This window comes from Mya arenaria, chromosome 11 (genome assembly GCF_026914265.1).
Source record: "Mya arenaria isolate MELC-2E11 chromosome 11, ASM2691426v1".
Lineage (NCBI taxonomy): Eukaryota > Metazoa > Mollusca > Bivalvia > Myida > Myidae > Mya > Mya arenaria.
The window spans coordinates 69,903,151-69,911,100 of NC_069132.1; the positions used below are offsets into that span (position 1 = coordinate 69,903,151).

General features: G+C 34.9%; 1 pseudogene; it reads left to right on the forward strand.

Annotated features, from left to right (window-relative positions):
• The first annotated feature begins 238 nt into the window (after positions 1 to 238).
• Positions 239 to 3,706, forward strand: LOC128208737 (uncharacterized; annotated as a pseudogene).
• Positions 3,707 to 7,950: the final 4,244 nt, after the last annotated feature.

A 7,950-nucleotide genomic window follows, 5' to 3' on the forward strand; every position in this document is an offset into this window, starting at 1 on the left:
TTCGGTAATGACGAAAATTAGAAGTATTGCGCTTTGTTCTTCCAGAAACACAGGAACGTATTGACAGTGTAAGAAATTTAATCACCAGTCTAGATAATCAAATCGCCCGCACCGAAAGGCTCATTAACCAAGTGCAAATAAGTGACTCGGTCACCGTAAGAGAGGAACTTGAATCCTTAAAAAGTACGGTCGAAGCAAAGAAAGAGCAACGTGATTTGTTTATGCGACAGATTGAACAATGGCTCTTACTTCTGGAGAACGATCAGCGCTGTGGCGTAAGAGGCAAAGGGAAAACGAGACCAAACACGAGGAGTACAAAAGGAAAGAAAGGGAAAGATAGAAAAAAAGAAAAGCGCTCGGGCAACTTAAACCAATAAAAGATCTAACAGAAAGAGAAAAACGTCAAAAGCGTCGGAATTGGAAAACACACGCAAAGAACAAAAGAGATAAAGACAAAAGTATTAAAACTGCCTTAGCATCTATCTGCACGCCACCAAACTCACCCGAAGGGTTGCAACCAATTCCACAACAACAACAACAGCAACAATGTAATAAAGTTAGGGGGCGACGAAAGAAGAATTTGAATCGATCTAGAGCGTAAAGAGCACAGTTCAGGTTGAAAATAGAACTAAACAAAGAGCGACGCTTGAAAAATAAGTATAAAACTAGATATTATAGGCTGATTAGGTCCCAGAAAGAGGATGACGTAGAAGAAACTGTTAAAAATATCATGTCATCTCAGAAAACAATGAAATCAACATTGACACTTTACTGTCTCCTTGTCAATAACTTGCGAACAAAATATGCTTCATCCAACCGCAAAACAAAACAAATAATGAAAAGTCTTGTATTAAGAGAGTCTATGCTGAGGAAATATTAAGTGAAAAGTTATACGGGCAAAGCAACAGGGATTTCTATGAGAGAAATAAGAACAAGAGAGAACTAAGGAGAACTATTGAAAGTTTCTTTACAAGAGATGACAACTCCAGATTTAAGGCAGGTAAAAAGTCCACTAGAACAAAAAGAAAGAGAAAAATGCAAGTAAGATTACTCAATGACACTATTGCCAACCTTCACCAAAAATACCTTTTTGAAAATAAATCAAAAATTAGTTACAGCCTATTTGCACGCTTGAAACCGTTTTGGGTTATTCAAGCAAGCGAAAAAGATCGACAAACGTGTCTTTGTAAAGTCCATGAAAACCCTTTAATGAAATTAAACAAGCTCAACTTTGAAAAAGCTATTGAACACAGGGATCTGAGAAAACTTATAAAGGACATAACTTGTAATGATCGGCAAAAATCATGTATGTACCGAACCTGCGATAGATGCAAAGACAACAAAATCAAGACATGCACTGACAACGCCAACATTAACTCTGGAAAAATAGTAACTTGGAAGGTCTGGAAGTCAAGACGAATCGAGAGAAAGGATCCAAAAAATGATACAGGAATCTCAAAGACGAACATTACAGTTAGAGAACCAGAAACTGGAACGATTTCAACATTGGTTGACGAATTGCAAACAGACATTGAACGTTTAGCAAGGCATGAATTTAATATTGCACACCAGTATATCACACTAAAGAAATTGAAAGAAACATGCAAAGATGACGAGTTAATAATGCACGTAGATTTCTCAGAAAACTATCAATCAAAATTAACAGAAGAAATCCAAAGCATGCATTTTGGCGGGTCAAAACGGCAAATTTCTATACACACAGGAGTTGCATATGTCCACAACAAAACTATTTCGTTTGCCACGATTTCAGACACACTTAGTCATGCCCCTCCCGCAATATGGGCCCACCTTCAACCAATCATTTTGAATTTGAAAGACACATATCCAAGGCTTAAGAAATTACACATGATTTCGGACGGACCAACCACTCAGTATCGCTGTAAAAACAATTTTTTATCTATTTGCAACAAAACTCTTTGACCTTGGCTTCTCGGAAGGTGGTTCCTGGAACTTCATGGAGGCGGGGCACGGTAAAGGAGCCCCGGATGGTGTGGGGGCTGCACTGAAAAGAAACGCGGACGCGCTTGTCAACACACATGACCGTGACGTCATCTGCGCAGCTGACCTCGTCGATGGTAAACTGCAATACTTATAATAAATAAACGAACGACCTGCACTGTCATTAAGACGTCCATTAAGTTCTTTAATTTAAATTTTCACTTTTAATGACAATTTATTCTAATTCACATATAATTATATATCCATACCAATACAATTACTATTGTAGTAAACATTAACTAAAACGAATATTAATTATTATGAACAAAATGAATTGAAAAATAACTATGATTTAAAAACCTTATTGTTAATGGGTAAGAATTATTTAATGTATTACTTTAAATCTTCTTTTCAATTACTTGACGTTTCAGTTAAATATTGTGCTAAGATGAATAATAATCATATTATTCTTAAGTCTTAAGATATATGCATTGTATGCACAGTTATTGCGTTTACTACAATGTATTTGTCTGTATTATAGGATTACAGCTGCAAAAAAGTACCATTCTTGCAGTCGAAGTGAAAGAAAACGATGTAATATTACAAGAGCAAACCATTCCGTTAGCTGTCAGCCCAGTTCCACAAACTATGAAGCTACACCACGTATTAAAACTATGATTTAATATTTGATATTTTAAGTACTTAACTTACATTCATGCATATACACTTTTATGTATTTCTAGGTCTTTATAATATATTTGTAAAATATAAATGATAAAATATAACACAATCATATTATGATTTTATCGCATGTTAAAATTTGCCTACAAGTTAGTTTAAAATAACATATTATTATAAAAACACGAGCATGCATGTTTACAGATTACTTGCAAAGAGAAAGGAGTTGTATCATCCAGGGTCCTGAGCTGTTTCTGTTCAGAGAATTGTCCTGTTACGATCCTGTCACTACAAGATTTGATGTCAATGTAATCACAAAAATATCTTTGTTAACTTTATACAGCGACTACTTATTTAAAAAACATGTATTGTTTAAAGATGCAAATGTTGGTCTGTCATGAAATTGTGCTAATAATACCTTGTTAGTAAAATTATCAAGCTAAATGTATATGGTACAGTTACTACCTTGCAGATGCATGAAAGTTCAATGACAGAGGGTACAACAGTGTCCATGCTTCCGGAGTCAGTGTCGAATAAGGTACCTTATCAATATGAAGTTCACATACATATATTCTCGCGAGTCCGGTACTTAAAAGAGCATACCCAGTACACTACATGTTTAATAAAAATTCAATATAATTTTTATTGAAAACCTATCACCACCAATTAATGCGCATTTGATAATGGCATACATTAAGGGTATAGATATAAGATTTATATTATTTTCATTGAATAACTTAAATTTTCAATCATTTATAAACAGGATAGTGTGCTGGTCGTTCCTGTGTCTTTGGACGAATCTCTCATCGACCGTTTTTGTGTTGTGGATTATGACGGCCGTCCATATCCAGGGAAAATCGTCGATGTCGATGACAACAATATTGAAGTTTCCGCCATGCATTGTATTGGTGACAACATATTTTTTTGGCCTCTTACCCCAGATGTTATTTGGTATGAGGGAGTTAAAGTGGTCACCTTGCTCAATAATGAACCAAGCCTTGTAACCACAAGGCACCGTGCTATTGACAAGACTGTTTGGGAAGCAATAGTGAAAAAGATGGAACTTTAATACATGTATATGTTATACGTACAATGTAGTTTTGAATACGAGTTTCCCGCTCACATAGAAGCGGTTATTTTTGGTTTTAAACAGTTCATGGCATTTAATCGTTTGTGTTCAGAGTTAATGTGTTTAAATCGTCAATGTCACAGACTTACATTAATGCCAAGAGAATGCTGCGTCTACCTACATTGATAAATCCCATTATATTAAGACATGAGTTTAATTGTATATACATATGTTGTGTGAAATCGTTATTGAAATGGGAAGTTGAGCATTGTTTATTTGTTATTTTTTTGTTCTTTAACGTTCAAATTTTATGCAAAATAAAAACGTGAACACAAGTTTAAATCTTCCCATAATCTCATGTTTATTGCCACAAAGATTTCTAATTAAAAATTATGCCACTTACCTGTCATTACCGAAACAGTATGTCATTACCACAACGATGCTGTTTTTTGATAATTATATTGCAAACAATTCGATCGCTCACGTTACAATTAAGTATTCTTGTTAAACAAGGAAAATGACATTAGTAATGATAAACCTAATAGCACTAGCATAGATGATTGTTTAAAAAAAAATACAATTTGTTAACAATCTTGTTGCGGTAATGACTTCCGTAAAATAAGCATTGTCTGTTTATTAAATATAACGAACTATCAAATAAAACAAATGAATCTGGTCTAATTCATAGGTACGGTGTTCCGTTAGGTCCAGCGCGGTTTCGCGCTGTCGTCCTAAGGGCGAAATCGCGAAAACACGATACCTTGACGCGAAAACACGATGGGATAAAGCGAAAACACGATAAGAGATCGCGAAAACACGATGCGAAAAATATCGCGTTATCGCGCTATTAATATCGTGTTTTCGCGTTTTCGCCTCCGCAGTCAGTAGGGCGAAAACGAGAAAACGCGATATCAATGGCGCGAAAACGCGATATTTTTAGCATCGTGTTTTCACGATCTCTTATCGTGTTTTCGCGTTTTCGCCCTCTCAACCGCGAAGGCGAAAGCGCGAAAACACGATGTTTTTATATCGCACTTTTGTCTTCCGGTTGGACATGCGTAAACCACAACAACAAGAGAGATGGCGTCTGAAGACGAGACACGTTAGTGTGATATTTATGTATACTTTGTTTGATCCATTGGCAAACTAATGGATTAAGCTGTTAAATTGTGCTTAGTATTAAGGTAGATCATAATAGTTTGAGATGAACCCGAACGCCAAATTCGGAGCAGGAAAATGAAATATTCATTGTGCTTAGGAAAACCGATTTCGAAAGTGAAAGTAGAACTGTCATTGACAGTGTCAAACACAAAAGAAATTGCTCTTTTTTTGCACGACGCTATTATCATTGCGGTTAAACACTCGGACAACCTGGCTAAGTATATTACACATGTAGTAGAAGCTTTATGCAGTAAATATTTTGTTTGGGCGCATTTTATTTGTTTACACGTGACATGACCTAGTTTGAGTACATGCATGTCAGATCTGTACAAAGTCTCAAACTTCCGTTCAGTTTGTTGTCAATATTTTTCTCCAAATTGTGATCATGTGTGCAATATACTTATCTAGGTAGTTTGCATCATCAGATGTGTGTAATTAGTTAATATGCAGTGCTGTTGTCCTCGAGGGGGTAGGGGCGGGGGGGGGGGGCTGCTCTATATGACATCACCGAATCTGTATAAATCTGTGATGAAATATACGAACTTGCGTCTGGATAGACCCTGTTTTTCAGTGCTGCCAATATTTGAATAGGTTGTATTTTCACTGTGAAAATATAAATATTTCGGTCACTTTTCCAATTTAAAATACATGTATATAAATGGGATGCATTGTCACGGAAAAATAAATGAATGGGGTCTATTTTCAGGCTTCAAATATATGAAAGGGTCTTGTTGCAAAGAAATGATATGTAAATTAGGACTGGAGTTTGTTTTCTGTTTCACTTTGTAAACAATCAGGGGTTGAAATAAACTTATTTTGCAACTAGTGAAAATTGCAAGTGGTAAGTTTTCCAAGTAGCAAAATAGTATTTTAACTAGAAATTTTAAATTTTCACATTGAATTCAAAGTTCTTTGCAGCACTTTTGCATGATTTTACATTTCAAGAACAATGAAAACCAACATTGTTAAAAAAGTGATGTCTCAATTCGTCTGTACGTAAAAGATCAGTGTCAATTCCGTCGAATTTTGTACTAGCAAAATATTGCTTGTTGCAGCATTTTCAACTGGCAATTTTCAAAATCAACTAGCAAATTGCCAGTAAACATTCTTTATTTCAACCCCAGACAGGGTTTTTTCTCACTTTGAGGGGTATGGGCCCCGACTGTTCATTTTAGGAAAAAACAGTGTGAAATTAGACATATTTTGGAACAAAGTTTAGAGCTAGGGAACAAGAAGCCTAGGGTAAAAGTCAATTTTAGGGGAAAAGAGCATGATTTTAAAGAAATATTCTGAGGGGAAGACACCTTATACAGGTCGCTACAATATAAAGAAAAAAAAGCTCTGCCCGACAATATCTGAATAGGACGTGTTTCCGATGTCTTTGTAACAAATATGTGAAGGGATATGTTTTCCAAAGAAAGATTTAGAATGGGGTGCTTTTTGAAAAATCCTGACGCACGTCCATATCAAAGTAACATTTAATAATGTTACATTTTCCTTTGCACATTTGATTCATTAAAAATGAACAGAGTATGTTCATATCATTTTCTTTTTTTCAGACAAATTGGTACCTGCCACATTTGGTAAATTATTGTCTTTCATCACAGGATCAGACATTATACCATACCTAGGATTTCAAAAAAAAATGAAATAAGTTCTTCACCGAACAGGGACGCTTGCCAAATGTGTCGACCTGCAGTTTGGAGCTGTGGATTGGATGCAGAGAAACTAAGAGAAATCATGATTCGTTGTCTTAAGGAATCATGTGGCTTTCTGAAAGTATGAAGCGTTTTCTTTGCATGTCGGATTTATACAGTTAGATGAAAGATTATTTGCCTTATTCAAGTGGACTTGGTTTGTTACACTGGAATAGTGTATCCAGATATACGTGGTACAAGATTACTGGTGACTTAAGTTCAGCATGGTCAAGCTGTATTGTATGGGATACATATATAAAATATGTGTATTGGATGGTATATATGCATTTTTGGTAAACATATGGTTTACATGTACTGTATGACTACCATTTGTTTACATGATGCATTTGTACATTTGGAAGTGGTAAATTTGTTTGTTACAAGATAGAAGAATATTTTTTGGATATGACAAGTGATTCTGCTTTGTTCATTGCATGGAAAAGATATGTTTATATGTTGAATTTGTTTAATCTCATGACATCTATTCTTTATGGCATTTTACAAAGAATTTTAGTGTTCTGGTTGAAAGGCAAAAGTCAATACTGCAACGTGTTAGTTATGTATAGTTTGAAATCGTCTAATGGGTTTTGTAACCTATATACTAGTATGTGGTTGTTTTATGTAAAAAAGACAGACAATTTTATCATGCGTTGAACCGAAAATATTTTTAAAAAATATAACATAGGCCGAAAACCGGCAATGTTGAGAACTGTTTAGGATACCTTATTAACTCCACATTACCTGTCTACACTTGTTAGTTGATCTTACAAGATACCTAGGATATTATTTGATTAAAATCTAAAAGAAACAAGAAAAACTGTGATACAAAGTATCACAGCGGAGCCACAAACCCAGCTGATAAAAAAAACAAATTGAAGACAACAGTGCAAAAGAAGGACGGTTTTCACCGACTTTTCGAGTTTGTTAAATAAGACTTATAAATTTTAACGATATTCAGGTCCGCATGTGCAATAGATCAGAAATCTTAACCATATGAAAATTCCTGTCTCAACAAAAGAGCAAAAATGCTGGCATAACTTTCTAGAATGTTACGAACCTCCAGTAAAAACTTAAAAATGTAGATTAAAATCAAACAACAAACGTGTAAAATATAGCTGGGCACGAAGTTTCATGTTGAAATGAAACGGTGACTACCAAATGTATTTTAATGTGCACTCTTCTGTAACTACTTCAAAGTGCACTTCACTGTGAATATTTCAAAGTGCACTCCAGTAAATATTAAATGTTGTACAGCCGTATTCTTTTTGTATCGGCTTTAACGATAGTCTTGTTAAAGTTTATTTCATTGTGTTTAGTTTGTTTCAAAGTTATTTTAAATGCTTTTAATCTATCAGTTTGAGAACGTTGTTTGGTTGATTTTTAAGG